This window comes from Myodes glareolus, chromosome X, assembly GCF_982192425.1.
Source record: "Myodes glareolus chromosome X, mMyoGla1.1, whole genome shotgun sequence".
Classification (NCBI taxonomy): domain Eukaryota; kingdom Metazoa; phylum Chordata; class Mammalia; order Rodentia; family Cricetidae; genus Myodes; species Myodes glareolus.
This window is the reverse complement of record NC_142053.1, coordinates 85,102,385-85,118,304: the sequence shown is the minus strand read 5'-3', so window position 1 is coordinate 85,118,304 and position 15,920 is coordinate 85,102,385. Positions and strand designations below refer to the sequence as shown.

The 15,920-nt window shown below is 46.1% G+C and overlaps 1 long non-coding RNA gene across 1 annotated transcript; it reads right to left on the bottom strand.

Moving 5' to 3' along the window:
* Positions 1-12,759: 12,759 nt before the first annotated feature.
* Positions 12,760-13,768, bottom strand: LOC125389191 (uncharacterized). The gene is made up of 2 exons (XR_007228420.3): positions 13,526-13,768; positions 12,760-13,033 (listed from the first exon to the last, which is right to left on the bottom strand). It is a non-coding gene; the product is annotated as an uncharacterized LOC125389191 (long non-coding RNA).
* Positions 13,769-15,920: the final 2,152 nt, after the last annotated feature.

The window sequence follows — 15,920 nt, the reverse complement described above, 5'->3', positions numbered from 1 at the left end:
ACATATTCAAGTCCCATCCCTTTTAATAAAGATATGTCCCGTCATGAGGATAGAGCCCTTAAACTCAAGGTTACCACCTCTTAGCATTCTTGTGCTGAGGATGAAGTTAGAGCCTGAATTCTGGAGGGAACATGGCCCGTTCAATCTACAGCAGTGAGCAATGGGGTTACAGGTATTTGTGCTGGATGCTGGATTGCTATGTGGGTGCTGGGATATAAATTCTGGTCCTCATGTTTGCACAGCAAGTGCTTTTAACTGCTGAGCCATCTCTCCAGGCCCGTTAGACTGCTTCGGTTAGTATGAATAATTTAACAACATTAAGTCTTCCAGTCCTTGGGCAAGGAGTATCTTTCCATTTGTGTCTTCTCTAATCACCTTCATCAGTTCAGTGCAGCTTTTTGTGGGGGGATGTATTTTGGCTCCTTGTTCATTTCCAAATGCTTTGTTATATTTGATGGTACTTTAAATTAGGTTTTCCTTATTTACCTTTTGATAGTTCATTGTTAGTCTACAGAAATAGAACTGAATCCTGTATGTTGACATTTTCTTCTGGAAGTTAATTTGTTTATCAGTTCTACTATTTTTTGTTTGAGAGGGTTTTTGATGTTTTCTATATATAAGATCATGTCAAGTGTGAACAGAGGCAATTTTATTTCTTCCTTTACAATTTGAATGTCATTTCTTTTGTTTGCTTGCCTAATTGTTCTGGCTATAGCTGCCAGTCGTATGTTGACTGGAAGTCATGAGGGTATGTACCTTTGCCCCATTCCATAATTTAGAGAAAGTTTTCAGTTTTCACTGAACGTGATGACAGCTGTGGGCTTGTTGTATGTGACCTTTATTATAATGAAGTACATTTTATTCCTAACCTTTTGAGAATTTTTACCAGTTAAAGAAATTGAATTTTGTCATGAAAAATTTATTTATTTAATTTTCAAAATTAAAATATAATTATATCATTTCTTACCTTCCCTTTCCTCTCTACCTCCTTCTGAGCCCCCCCTACCCTCTCCAATTCATGGCCTTTTTTCTTTGTGATATGTGTGTATACATATATGCGTGAACATATAAATACAACTCAATCCATATAATTTTTTTTTTCAGGACTGAGCAGTTGCTATTGAATAACCAACTGGGGAAGGCCTAGCCCTTAGATAGCTATTTCTCCCACTCTCGGCATTCCTTAGTAGCCTGCAGTTCTTTGTGTAGGGTGGAGGGGACCTGAACCTCGAGATTTCCCCTTTACATGTTAGTATGTCTATTAATGTTGTACGCCTTCAGTTTCGTTGATCTTTTTTTTTACTATTGTTTTCCTAACAAGCTTGTGTGTGTGCACGTGCACAAGCATGCAGGTGTGTGTGTGTGTGTGTGTGTGTGTGTGTGTGTGTGTGTGTTTTGCTGGGAATGAAACCTGGGCTTAACGCATGATATGTAAATAACCTGCCACAGGTTCTATCCCCAGATCTCTACTGAGTCAGTCACTGCGGCACAGGCATGTAACTCCAGCTGCTTGGGAAATGGAAACAGAAGAACCACAACTTTAAAACCCTGCTGCAGCCTACAACTTAGATTTCAGCTTAGTGCACACATGTCGCAATTTCATTGTTGTTATAAGACTGGGGAAACAATTTATTTGTAGCATGTTTACCTAGTGTGTGAGAGGTCCTGAGTTCAATCCCGAGCATCACCTAAACTGAGAGAGGGGGGTGGAAAGGAGGGGGAGGAAGGGAAGGAGGGAGAGATTATTGTTTTACTACTGCACTACTGCTTTTATTGTATCCTGGAAGTTTGGCACATTGTATTCTCTTTTTCGTTTCATATTTTCCTAATTTCTCCTTTGATTTTTTTCTTTGGCCTGTTGGTTATTGAAGAGCATGAGATTAGGCCAGCCAGATGGCTCAGCAGTAGAGGTACTTGCTGCCTGGTGATGAAAGCCTTAATAATTTGAGCTTGAATCCCCAAACACACATAAAGGTAGGAGAAGAGAATTGACCCCACAAAGCTGTCCCCTGCCTTCCACATGAACACCGTCAACACGCGTGCCACCCTCTCCCATGGTGAGAGCACATACACACAAATAATAACTTTAGCTTCAAAATTATTATTAGGTTAGTTAGCACGTAATTGGATTTCCTGACTTTTCTTCTGCCGTTGATATGTTTCAATCTATTGTGGTGAAGGAGGAGGAGGAGGAAGAGAAGGAGAAGGAGGAGGAGGAAGAGGAGAAGAAGAAGAAGAAGAAGGAGAGAAGAAGAAGAAGGAGAAGGAGGAGGAGGAAGAGGAGAAGAAGAAGAAGAAGAAGGAGAGAAGAAGAAGAAGGAGAAGGAGAAGGAGAAGGAGAAGGAGAAGGAGAAGGAGAAGGAGAAGGAGAAGGAGAAGAAGAAGAAGAAGAAGAAGAAGAAGAAGAAGAAGAAGAAGAAGAAGAAGAAGAAGAAGAAGAAGAAGAAGAAGAAGAAGAAGAAGAAGAAGAAGAAGAAGAAGCAGCAGCAGCTATTTGGTATCACTAGTCTTCTTCAACTTGTTAGCAGTTATCTTGTGACCTACCGTGCAATCTGTCATCTAGTGAATGATCCATGTTTACTAAGGGGAATGTGTATTCTGTTGCTGAGTGATGTGCTCTGTGTATATCTGTTAAGTCCATTTATTTTCCAGCATTGTAAAGCAGAGATCTCTTACTGGTTTTTGGTGTTGCTGCTGCTGCTGCTGCTGCTGCTGAAATGCACTTTGATGTGCTGCTGTTTTCTTCCCAAAGTCTGTGAAAGTTTGCTTCCTATATTTCAGTGCTTTGATGTTAAGTACAAACAACTATTATATGTGTTTGGAGAATTAACTCTTTTATTATCATATCATGCCCTTTGTCTCTTGTGGCCATTTGTTACTTAAGGCTTACCTTATAGAATATAAACATACCTACCCCTGCTTTCTGGCTTACTATGTTCATGAAATAACTTATTCCATAACTCACTGTCAGATTGTATGCATACTTAAACATAGGATGAGTTCCTTGTAAGTAGCATATACTTAGATATTGACTTATTTAATCCATTAACTTAGTTCAAGTTTGTTGATTAGGGAGTTCGATGCATTTACATTTAAGACAGTGACTGACAGGTAAAGATTTAGTACCGCTGTTGTAGTTTTCTGTCATATAGTTCTTCTTCCCTCCTCCTTCCCTCCTCTACTGTATTATTATATTACTGATGTCAGAATGAATATCCTTTGCATTGCGTGCTCATTAATACGTGGCTATAGTTGCGAACTTCTTAATATTTTGTTTTTAAGCTTCCATTCTGTAGTTAACGGATGACTTTCCACAGTGCTATTACAGCCTCGGAGTGTGCTGCGCTCGTCTCTATATTAATCTTTATGGAATTTGACAGTTCTATATGCTTTCATTTTGCTGTCTAGCAGCTTCTCGTTTCAACTTCAAGAACTCCCTTTAGCATTTCTTGCAAATCTGGCAAGTGGAGACAATCTCCTTTGGTTTGGGTTGATGAAGGAATGTCCTTATCATTCACGTACTTGGAAAGGACAGGTCTGCTGGCTCTGGAGCTGACTCCAGAGAAGCTCTCCAGAAAACAGAGAGCTGACTCTGTTTTCCTTTCAGGACTTTGTACGCCCCATTCCTTCCCAGCCTGTAAGGTGACTGCTCCTCTTTACTGCTTTCACATTCTTTGTCTTTGAACTTTAAAAACCAACTAAAAAGGACATGGAAGTGGTAGGGGCATTTTGCTGGTGATGGCAGGAATGGGAGAAGGTAAGAGCATGTAGATTGTGAACAGAATACATTATATACATACATAAAATTGCCAAATTATAAAATTTAAATCTATTTACATGAGAAAGATACAGCATTAGTGTATCTAAATATAGGGTTTTTTTTTCTATTTCATGAATCTGAATGCCAACATTCCCATCCACATTTGGCAAGTTTTGAGCATTCATTTCTTATATAATCCTTTTGCCCCCTTTTTTCTCTTCCTTTTATTTCTTGATTTCTATGATGTATACATTGGTTCACTTTATGGTATCCCTTAAGTCCTATAGAAGTCCCTCCATTCTGGCTAATTTCAAATGAGCTATTTTCACTATCTCTATTTTATCTCTTCTGCTTATTAAGTTTGATGTGTAAGCTCCGTATAACTTTTTTAGATCAGTTATTCTTTAGTTCAAGAATTTGTTTTCTTCATAGTTCCAATCTCTTTGCTAATATTCACAGTCTATTCAAGTATCACTTCCCGTTTTAATTTAGTTAGCAATCTGTTTATCCTTGTAACTCATGGCACCGCTTTCATATAATAATTCTGAATTTATTTTCATGAGACAATTCATAGATTTTCATTCATTTCTTTTTTATGTGGCTTCTCTCTCATCTTCACATGACTGCTTCTGTCCTTATCAGTTTGACTCGCTCTTCTCGCTCTGTCTTAGTGTTACCGTGTAATGCCTCCTCTATTCCAGTTCTTTCTGCTGAATTCCTGTCATCTTCTAAACATGCCCGCTCCCCGGTGTCTCTACCGTGCGTGGGTCATTGCTGATAATTTTATGACTGTGTTCTATTTTCTGCTGGGGTTTCCTAGTGTCCCTAATGCTCACCATCCTGCACAATCCTAACCTTTCTTTGGGCTTTGGGCCTTACCAGACCAAACGTCAAATCTGGGCTTCCTCATTTGCTTCCACTGCAACTGACCTAAGGAGGCCTTCAATTCTCTGGGTTTCAGCTTTTCTCACTACAAAACAGGGTCACTAGTAACAGAATTGCTGCAAAAGGTAGATGAGCCCATGCAGATTAGGATCTCAGCACAGTGCCGAGCATCATAAAAAAGGTTTGGAAGTGTGGAGGCAGTGCTTGGCATATTGTAGGCATTAAATGTTAGCTGCTCTGACGCCGCTCACCTTTTGGAAACAAGGCAGGTGTGTTTTTACAGGTAGTACAGACATGGATCTGACTCCCAAGATGGATGAAGACAAGAGAAAAGGCACTTCTGTCTCACCCACCCTCAGTCCTGTTGCTTCATCGTTGACTAATTTCCCACCTACCCAATACTTTGAAGTCACCCAGACAGCATTTGTCCAAATACAGCTTTGCCACTAATAATTAATAACTAATATAACTAAGTATAAAGGGCAGACTTTGCTTTCCCGCTGTCTCTGGAGCCTGATTCTAAGATGAGGTTCAAAAGGGATTGCAATTATCTAATGAGAAAACAGGTGGGGAGGTTACGTTAACCATACTGGAGAGTGCTGTTTGGTTTTTCTTTTTCAGTTTCTGAGATGCCACCCTTTTTCCCTGAGCCCTGAAACTTGTGACCTTTGTCAGTCCCTCACCCCCCGACTTCCACCTCACACTCTGCCATCTTCCCTGTTCCCCTCCTCATAAAGCTGTCACAGGCCAGGACACAGCCGTTTCCTGTACTTGTTTGTGTTTCTGTTTTTTGACGACCTGGACAGTGTGTCCCAGTCCATGGACAGCCTGAAACCGCCACCGATTCAGATGTCCCCTGGCCTTGAAGGTAATTGGAAGGAGACCAGCCTCAGGTTGAGAGCAGCTTTTCCCCTACCCATAAGAAGGGAGAAGGCTGGGAGCCATAGGGTTCTCCCTGAAGCTTCCTCATGCCTTGCTTCATCCCTTCCCACTCAGGTGCCATAAATTGCTCTCAGCTGACAGCAAGACGCTTGCCTAAGATCACTGGAGACAGCGAGAGGCCCTGACAGGAATCTGCTTGCACAGCCTCTGGACTACAGTTGAGAAATGAGGAGACTACTCCGAACATGCCTGCTCTTGTCTGATCTTGAAACCTAAACAGAGTGGGGTCTGGTTAAGACTTGGAAGGGGAAAATGAGAAGGAGTCTCTATACTCTAGTGAGGGATGCAGAGAATGTGGAAAGAGCCTGTGTGCTTCCTGTCCCCGGAGTATGGAGACAGACTAAGCAGCACATCTTACTCGTGCATAGCCTCTGGGTCAGCTTTGCCAGGTAACGTTACCACTGAACACAGTCCAGCCCAAGAATATTTTAGTATTAATTTCTATGAACATCAGAAAAAAAAATAATGTAGAAATAATCAAGGCAGAACGACTGATGCTGGCTGGATAACACTGACTTGTAACAATGCAGTTATAAAGTGCGTGCTAATATTATTGATGAATGAAGGGGACACGAAAGTAAAATGACCTGGAACCTGGGAAAGTTCATCTGTGACCACCGGACTGTGTGGCGATCCCGGTCCATTATTCTCTGCATGGTTTTTGGAGGTATTGCAGCAGCCCCAGACCAGCTTAGGGCCCTTCTTGACAATAGCTAGAATCCAAGAGGCAAGGTAGCAAAGGCCATCTCCAGCGAGCTTCTGGGGTGGCCTGCGAAGAACAGCAGCCTTGATAGGACAGAGCAGTGTGCACGCAGCAGCCCCGTCCCCATTCCGTGCTGTCTCTGTGTCCTGCAGCCAGTTTGCTTCTGGCACCCTTGGTAAGATATATAGTTCCCCAATGTTCAATAGCTCTCATGGACCACTTTTCGTTCACCTGCTCTTGCACCCCAATTCTAGAGTCTTCAAGCAGAAGGTCATAGACTCCTCCCCACCTTTTGCACGGCTTTTTTTTTTTTTCCATGGCTATCATGGAAAGAGATCAGACTGGAGGACTGGGTCCCAGGTCTTTTAGACCAAGTGAAGGCTGACCCTTCACAAGTGAACTTTAAGGTTGGCAGGGCACTCTCAGAGAAAGAGCAGGGCATGGAGCCTGGCATGCAGCAGTTCCTAGTTCCGTGTATTCCCTCACGTGCCACAGAAGCGTGGGTGCCATCCACACCCACCATTCCCTAGGTTTGTTTCAGCCCTGTTCTCTGCTTCCAGGTGACCACTCCTAGCTCCTGTTCTGCCACAGCCCTTTGCCTCCCTTGAGTCTAAGCGCATGCGACCTGCCACTAGCACCCTGAGCAGACTCCACAAGACCTTGTGCTGGTCACGCCCATATGAGACAACACTTCCCTGTGCCTATTCTTGATGCCCATAGCCCAAGACAGGACATGACATTAGGGTACTAAGAGATCGGGGGGAGTTGACCAAGGAAGGTGGTCAAAGGCTTGAAGAGTGTGGACCCTACAGAGGGTGAAGCAGGCTGTGTGAATTACGCCAGAGACTCTGTAGAGCAAGACCCTAGAGTGAATGAGGCAGCATGGTCAACAGGGATTAAATGCATGCTTTATGCCAGGATCATATTGGGCAACCTGTTAGGTGTCCATGTGTTTTATGGAGTCTTGCCAACACCCTAAAAGTCATGTACTCCTCTGCCCGTTTATAGATGAGAGAACTAAGCTGCCGAGAACAATGTGGTCTCGACAAGTTCTGACTGGTAAGAACTGGCAGAAGCAGAATGTAAACACATCTCAAAGGGGCTCCAAATGCAATTGATTGGGCTTCCTATCTCATTCTACTGGATAGGGTAGAAGACTCGGGACTGAACACTACCGGCACCTGATTCCAGATGTTTCCAGGCTATAAGAAGGATAGTTATGAGTTGTATGGGGTTTTCTCCAGCATTGAAAATTCCTTCTCAGAGGGAACTAAGTGGCTCCTAAAGTCTTAGGCTGTAAGTGAAACTTACAAGGCTCAGGAAGTAAACAAGCATCACAAATCTCAGCAAGTTCCTGAAAGTTTCAGATTACACAAGCCCCTCCCCCTCCAAAGTTTATATAAGAAAAAAATATCTGCTAGGGAAAGGAGATATTCTGACCAGCAAAACTGCCTGTTACACAGTAAAAGAAGGCCCAGGGGTGCAGCTTTTTGGAGTATTGTTGATTTCCTGGATGAGACTCCTGGCAACGCAGCTGCCTTTGAGTCGTCCACGCTCCTGTAAGTACAAGTCATCCATATTCCTATAAGAAACCCCAATAAACTAACTGCCGACAAAGCTACACATGGAATTATTTCTTTGATCAGTGGTTGGTGCTTTATCTGGACTGAGTAGAAATTTGTTCGTGTCTTCCCTGGAAATGCACACATTATATGAGGGCTATCTCAAGAAACTTAATTTGAGTGTGTGGGGGAATTGGGTATAAGCAAGATGGAGCCCTGATGAAATATGAAATAATTAATAGCCATTTGGACAAACCAGGGTTCATGTCTTTCTGGAAGCCTCTGTGATAACTTCAAGGTGGAGAAATGTTTGAAGTCAGCATCATCAGATGGGTGTGGCTCCAGGAGGCCTTAAAATACAGTAACCTGTAGGCAGGTTGATAACATTGTGTGATAAACAGCATGCATTGATAAGTAATAGATGCACAGGAAAAGCCTTTTTTAATTCCTGGGGGAACTGAGCCTCAGAATGGTTAGGTTGTTCAGAGCCCCAGACATAGGGCCTTCTGCCTTAAAGACAGGTCCATACCTCCATCTGTGGCAGATTTCACCTAATACATGGCAAATGAAGAGAAGAAAGGGAAACGGAGGAATGTGGTGGGCAGGGAGGGCTACATTGTGGATCCCAAATGGCAGCTTGGTGGTCAGTTGGCAGAAAGATGAGGAAATGGTGGTCAGAGGGCAGAAATGCCTGAGACAGCTCTAAACATCTAACAGCTTGAAGCAGAAGCAGTGCAGGTGAGAATGAGCAGAAGAGAAAGCAGAAGGGGGAACCGCTCCCAAATACAGAAGGAAAGGAAACAGAATAAGTGAAGGAAACTCAGACACTGAGAACGGGGGCTGGGGACAGAGACGCTGTGGATGGAGAACAAGCAGGACTGAGCCAGTACCTCATGAGGGCCCTTCTCATCAGGGGACCTACTGACCTCTCCAACCTGCTCGTCCCTCTTTCCCCTTAACCTCTGGACAGCAGCAGCCTTACTGACTGCTGGACCTTGCAAATGCTCACCCGTTCCACCAGGACCATTACAATTGTTCACCACTTCCACTGCCCAGAACCCTTCCACCTGCGTCTCTGCATAGATGACTTTTTCCTTCCTGGAGGTCTTACTGGAGTAGCTAACGTCCTCAGAGACTTGCTTGATGACCACCCTACAAAAGGGGGCATCTACCCAGAACAATGTCACACTGGTTAGTCACCTTCACAGCCCTTGGCATAGCTGAATACGGCTTGTACATCTGCTTGCTTATTACCTACCTTCCTCCAGTCACCCTCCCTGGGGAAAGCTTATGAAAAGAAAGTAAGAAATTTGAGTGGGAGTGTGGGTGAAAGGATGGATAAATGAGTGAGCGGGTTGGTGGATGGATTAGTTGCTAGAGGCTGCAGGGACAGATGGGTAGGTGGATGTGTGAATTGGTGGATGATTAGATGGACAGACAAGTGGATAGATAGCAGACAGACTGTTTGGTGGATGCATGGGTGGGTAAATTAACAGTTGAATCGGCGGGTGGGTGCATAAGTGTGTGGATGGATGGGTGATGGATGGATGGATGGATGGATGGACAGAAGGATGGATGGACAGAAGGATGAATCCGTTGAAGCACAATACACTCTCTGCTGCCTGTCTCTTTCACGCTTTACTGTTTGCCAAAGAACTGGTCACTTTCAAGCACTCACTGTTTTGATGGCTTACTATATTTGTCCCTCGTGTAGAATGCTTGTTCAACAAGTGCAGGGTTCTTACTGACGTCGGTCCCTGGTCTATACCTGGTCGTGACAACAGGGGCTGTCACATATTAAACACTCAGTAAATATTTGTTGGAGCAGTTACTGGCCCCATGAAAGGAGGCCTCTTTATTTAAGGGCTTGGGGAGAACTGAGTGGGCAGGGGAAGGAACAAGGTTGGATCAAGTTGGGAAGGGTAAGGCCTAGAGACCAGAGAACCCTGAAATGCCTAGGAGGCAGTAGCTGGAGGGTGGGCTTTACTTCCAGCAGCTTCCTGGCTCCTGTGGCCTCATTCCCTGTGGAGCACCACTGCCCTCTTGTGGACTATACCAAGCCTCGCTGGCTCCAGGCTGCAGCTTCCCCTCCACCCAGCAGCCCAGCTCTCACAGACCTGCTTACTCCAGGTAGCTGCTCAGCTGCTCCTATCACCGGGGCAGCTGCAAGGGCAGCCCAGGAAGCAAGTCCTCCCTTTTGTGTGCCAGCGGCTTCCCACCAGTGTCTGTGTAGCGCCTGTGTCACCCCCCACGAGTGTCTGTGTAGTGCCTGTGCCACCCACCCAGGCCACCTCCCACAGCGCGAGTGCACAGCTGCTTAGCGGGCACCCAAGCTCAGGGGTCAATGCCAGTATGTGCAGTGTTGTGAATTATGGGTGACGCTGAGTGGTTGGTGACACCAGGCGGGACCTGGGCCCAAGAGAGATGGGTGCCTAGCCCTGACTGTAGAGCAGTGTTTTCAACGAATGACCCTTTCTCAGGGGTCACATATCAGCTATCCTGTATGTCAGATATCTGCTCTACAAATCATAACAGTAGCAAAATTGCACTTTCGAAGTAGCAAGGAAGATAATTATGCGGTGTGGGGGGTCACCACAGCATGGGGGACTGTATGAAGCTGTCGCAGCATTAGGAAGGTGGGGAACCACTGCTCTGGAGGATGGCCACGCCATTTTACAACAGCGGCCCAGTGACTGAGTATGCGACCTGGGGGCGTTCTTGACCCGTGCAAGCATGTTAGCGTGACTGACTAGCTGTTACCCTGAACTTAGATTTCTCATCTAGTTCATTGAACCATTTACTAACAGGTAGATTTCATGTCAGCGACTGGATGTCTAGATTCCCCGAGAATCCTCAACGCCGTGGCTCTCTGGCTCTGCACCCATGTTCCCACCTGGGCATGAGAGCTGGGAAAGGCACCAGCTCTGTCCCCCTGGTGGAAATGCCCTCTCCGGTGGGCAGTCTGGTCCCTCGCCAGCACTTACCCTCCTGGGCTACCTGCCAGAATCCTATAGCCATGTCACCTGAAGTCCCATGCAGCTTTCCGAGAAGGGAATGAACGGCCTTGGTAAAATGACTGTCAATGAAGGCCACCCAAGGAGGGTCCCTGAAGGGTGGGTGGGTGAAAGGGTGATACCGTTTGGGGTGACACTAGGGCACTCAGAACAGGCACCCATTCCTCCTCTTCTAAAGTCCTTCCCACTACAGTTCAGCTCACAGCCTAAGCCAAGTAACAAAGGAAGAGGTGAGGTAGCATCAGGACAAACCGACAGCAAGGGACAGAACACGAGTGGGCGCTGGGCGAGCAGCTGACCGCTATGACCTGTGCATGTGGCTAGGTCCTCTCCGTGTGCAGAGGAGAGCACTCAGGCTCTGTGAGTTAGGTAAATAAGTCACGTGGCTAGAACTGGGTGACAACGTTGAGGTTTCCATCTCCCACCTCTGGCCCTCAGAGGCTGCACATGCACCTGAGAGGGAGTTCAGTCACCAGCTCTGGGTTCACTTTCATAGGAACTTGTGCCATTAGCATTAACCTCCAGGACTCATGGATCTGAGGGCACCGAATGAGCACGGGACAGCCAGCAGCCTGGCATCATCTGGGAGCTTGCCAGAAATGCATGTTCTCAGGTTTGGTGCTCCATGTGGTCACAAGTCCTATCAGAAGTGTGGGTGCCTAGTAAATGTAGCATCTCTGGAAGCCCACACTCGGGTATGAGGCTGGCTGGCTAAGCAGCTGTACCACACCTAGCTGGATTTCTTGGCCCATGACAACCTGCAAAGAAGGTCTCAAGCCACAGAGGGAGGGGCGTCGATGTGGAACTGCCCCCGAGTTCCCAGGCTCTTCACCTCCCCTTCTCTCCTGAAGCATCAGGGCCTGCCTGGGACTCCCTCTACCCTGGCAGCCAGCTCGGGGCATCAGAGGCCACATAGAGAATGCTGACGGATTGTTTGGTCCTTCCAGGAGCCTGCCTCCTCCTCATCTGTCTCACTAACCCCCTGGAAGTTGATGCTCACCCTCTTCCTCTGGGCCATCCCTGTAGTTGCCCCACTCTGGGGCAATTACGGAACATCTTGGGTAGAAGATCCATCATGCCCCTGTCTACAACCCTGTGCTGCTAAACTGTGCGCTACAAGCCCACCCTATGCTTTAAAAAGCCAGAGACTAACTGCTTTTTGTTTTGTTTGTTTGTTTGCAAGTTTCCTGCATTGTTGTCCAGGAAAGGCCAAAGGCAATAAGGAACAAGTAGAAGCAGAAGGACAATGGGAGGAGATGGTAGAAGAGCTAGACATGTGCATTCTGTCTGTTTGGACTGCAGCAGGTGGTGGTGCAGGCTGAAGTAGCCCACCTGAACACTCCAAGAGCCAGATTTGTGAGGAAGCAAGACCCATAGGTCTCTGTTGGACCCTTGAAGAGAATGGGGCTTAGAGTTGCATTATAACATTTTTTTAACAACTTATCTGCTATAGTGAGGAGTCTGCCCTGTGTTCGGGTACTGGACGCTAGACTCCAGCACAACAGGATTGCCTGGTGAAGTCCCGGGGGAGGTAAATAGGTTATGAGTACGAAGACCTCGTCAGTGGATTGCTGTCACTATTTCAGGAGTAGTTCCTGTGAGAGTGATATACACAATTCGCCGCCTGTTTGCCCTCCCCTCTCTCCTGCCACGTCGTGATGGGTTATTCCCATTCAACCCCATTCCCTTGGATGTCTCAGCCTCCCATTTCTTCAGCAAGTCTCTCTCATTGTGTCAGACCCGGAGAAAAACTATAACGAGACCTCATCACTTAAAGATGAGTGCGCCTGGGTTTCTGCTTGCCGGGAAGCTGTAGCAGGTTAGGTCTCAGGAAAACACAGAAGACTCCGCCCCTGGCTGTCTGGCTAAGACACCACATTCCAGAGCCGATGCTTTGGGTACTCAAGTTGACCATTGCTTTCTCTCTATCCCGTTCACAAGTACAAAATGTTTCCATTGTAGCCACACATCAAAGAAATGTCGGAATTCCTTGACCTGTACAGGAGAGTCTCTATTGTGACTCCACCAATCTGATCTTTGTAGAGCACAACTGTGGCAAGGGACACTCCCAGGTTCACAAACCATTGAGCTCTCTGTTCTCTTCAGGAAAAGAATTCCCAGGGCACCTGTGACCGTGACCTCCATCCTTGACTCGCCTGCCTGACCTCTGTGAAGGAATACAAATTGACAAACAGTATTTCAGGAGCTGTACCTGAATTTTCTTGCTGAATTCCCCTAAGGGCTCTGCAGGGGACCTTCTCTAACCCCCTCCCCTTTGCAGATGGGGAAACTGAGGTCCAAGGAAGAGAAACTATGCGTAGTGACACTAAGCATTAAGGGTAAATGTGGTAGCATTGATTCCTGGCCAGTGCTTCCCTGGGGCTCTACTGATCATCACACGTATCTTTGGGTTGTTTTTCTGCTTCGCTTTCCATTGTCTTCTCTAGTTGAGATTTTTGTCCCCTCATCTTCAAAGGCAATCAGCCTGGTTACTGCTGAAGACTGTCCTGATCGGCCCTTTCCATACTGCTATGAGCCCCAAGTCTTATTTCATACCCTGTGAGCCTCAACTCTATTGTGTCAGTCATGCGACATCAAGACCTTGCAGAAGCTGTCTCTACCACTTGCTGGCCCTGTAACCTTGGGCCAGGCACCTCACCTTACTGATGATTTCTGGTCCACACCAAGGTTAGACTCTTCCTCCAAGATAACATCTTAGATACCATCTTCCTTCAAGGGGCATGAAGACATTTAGGGAGGCAATGAATCTAATGTCTTCAGTCCTGGGAACAGAATGGCTTCACTGAGAGTTAATTTGGATTTGTTGTGTGCCCTTCCAATCACGGCTCTGTCCTCTTCAAACAGGCTGTGAAATGGCAAGGCCAGGGCCCTTGGATGTTCTGCCTCTAAAGTATGGAAGGAAGGGAAGCAGTCACATATTGGTGGCTCCCTGCAGCCCTGGATATCTCTCTCTCTCTCTCTCTCTCTCTCTCTCTCTCTCTCTCTCTCTCTCCTCTCCCTTTCCTCTTTTTCCTCTTTCTCCCTCCTCCCTTCTTTCCTGCTCTCCCTCCTCCTTTTCCCCCATTCTTTCTCTCTCTCTTTGCCTCTCCTCTCCTGTTGTTCTTCATCATACTCTGGTGGCAGGGTCTCACACTGTAGTCCAAACTGGGCTGAAACTTGCCACTAAATAGCCCAGCCTCACCTTCAAGTTGTGGCCATTCTCCTGCCTCAGTCTCCCAAGTGCTGAGATCACAGGCATAGCTGTCATGCCTGACTAGACAGTGTCTACCATGCCTGACTGAGGACCTTCCTGTTAGAGACTTGACAGCTACCCTATGGGGCAGTGTCATTATCTCCTCATCATGGCTGAGAATTCTGAATCCTCACAGTAGAAGTGAGAGCAGAAAATGGGATCAATCTGACACTCAGCACCCTAAATATGTCTCTTGTATCCTAGAGAAAGGCCTTGGGGCATCTTGGGAGAAGTTGCTTTTTCCACAAAAGAACCTGATACCTCTTACCTGACCCAGTTTTGGTCTAGATGACACAGTCTTTTCCATAGTAGGTTGTACTATGATGGTGGTCTTCTCCAAAGTCTATGTGTACCTTTGAAGCATCTCCTAGAGTGTAACCACTTCCCACCTCTGGGCAAGGCCACCCACAATGTCGCTGAAGTTCCTCATGCAGAAAAATATAAAAAATTATAAATATGTTGCAGAGATTTATACTGGAATAGTATATTCATCTCTGGAGAATTGAGGTTGACTCTGACTGAATCTAGGTAGACGACCTTGTGGAGAAATGACACTGGACATTGTCTTCTGGTACCCACGCACACGTGCATATGTGTGTCTGCATACATACAAGCAAGAACATAATGTAAACACACACACACTTGACATGGAAGCTAGCCAGGTCCGGTGGCATTTGCTTGACTATATATTCATCTCTCTGACTACATAATTCAAGGATAATCTACATATAATTTATATTTTACACCTTCCCAGAACCACAGCTTTGTTCTAACCTGTGGCAGTCACAGTTCCGAAAACCTGAGACAGAAAGAGAATGAGGAAGCAAGCAAAGAAAAGGGCTTCCCATCTGTTAGCTGATATCGTTCAGATACTATATGTGTGGCCTTGTGCTTGTTTGCATATCTGGAATATTTTCTCACTGGCCTCCTCTGCTCAGCAGTTCTGCTTCCAGAGCAGTGAACTCTTCCGTGTGTTTCTCTTATCTTCTGAAAAGCTTCAGATAGCCTGGGTGCTTGGGAATCGAGCACAGCGGAAAGTCATCTGGTTTTTAAAAATAATAAACACCAGCATTTGTATATAAACAATATACATAGAACTGTGTATATATGCATATAATCTCTACCTCTACCCCCTCCAGAGTATCGAACAGTTGGAAGTGCTTTCTCCTACCTCGTAATACCGATTCCCTTCTCCAGAGTATTACCAAACTGTTCTGAATATGCCTACTTGCCAGGCAAAGAGACAGACTCACATTCAGAGGTCACAGAAGACAGGGCTGGGAGCAGAACACACACATGGAAGGGCATGGAGACATCTTGGGAGTGAGGCCTGGCGAGGCAGAGTAGGGCTCTCTCAGGCCTGGGAGCAGCAGGGCAGGCTGGCCAAATAGTCGTGGTGGGTGCAGACTCCCTATTTTGACCTGTGAAATCTGGCTATCAGATGGCAGGACCACCTGGGCAAGGCAGCCTCTTGCTGGCCTCGCTCCTCCCACACCTGCTTGGCTCTTTCTTGCCTTTATTCTCCACGCTCACCTTTTCTTCTTGAAAAACAAGTTATAAAATGAAAACGACAAACAAAACTGCCAGTATACTCTCTCAGGTTCTAAACGCAACACATATTTTAAAAGTTAGTTTCGGGGTTGGAGAGATGGCTCAGAAGTTAAGAGCACTGAGTGCTCTTCCAGAGGTCTTGAGTTCAATTCCCAGTAACCACACGGTGGCTCACAACCATCTGTAATGATATCTGGTGCCCTCTTCTGGCCAGCAGCAGACATGCAGACAGAATACTGGATACATAATT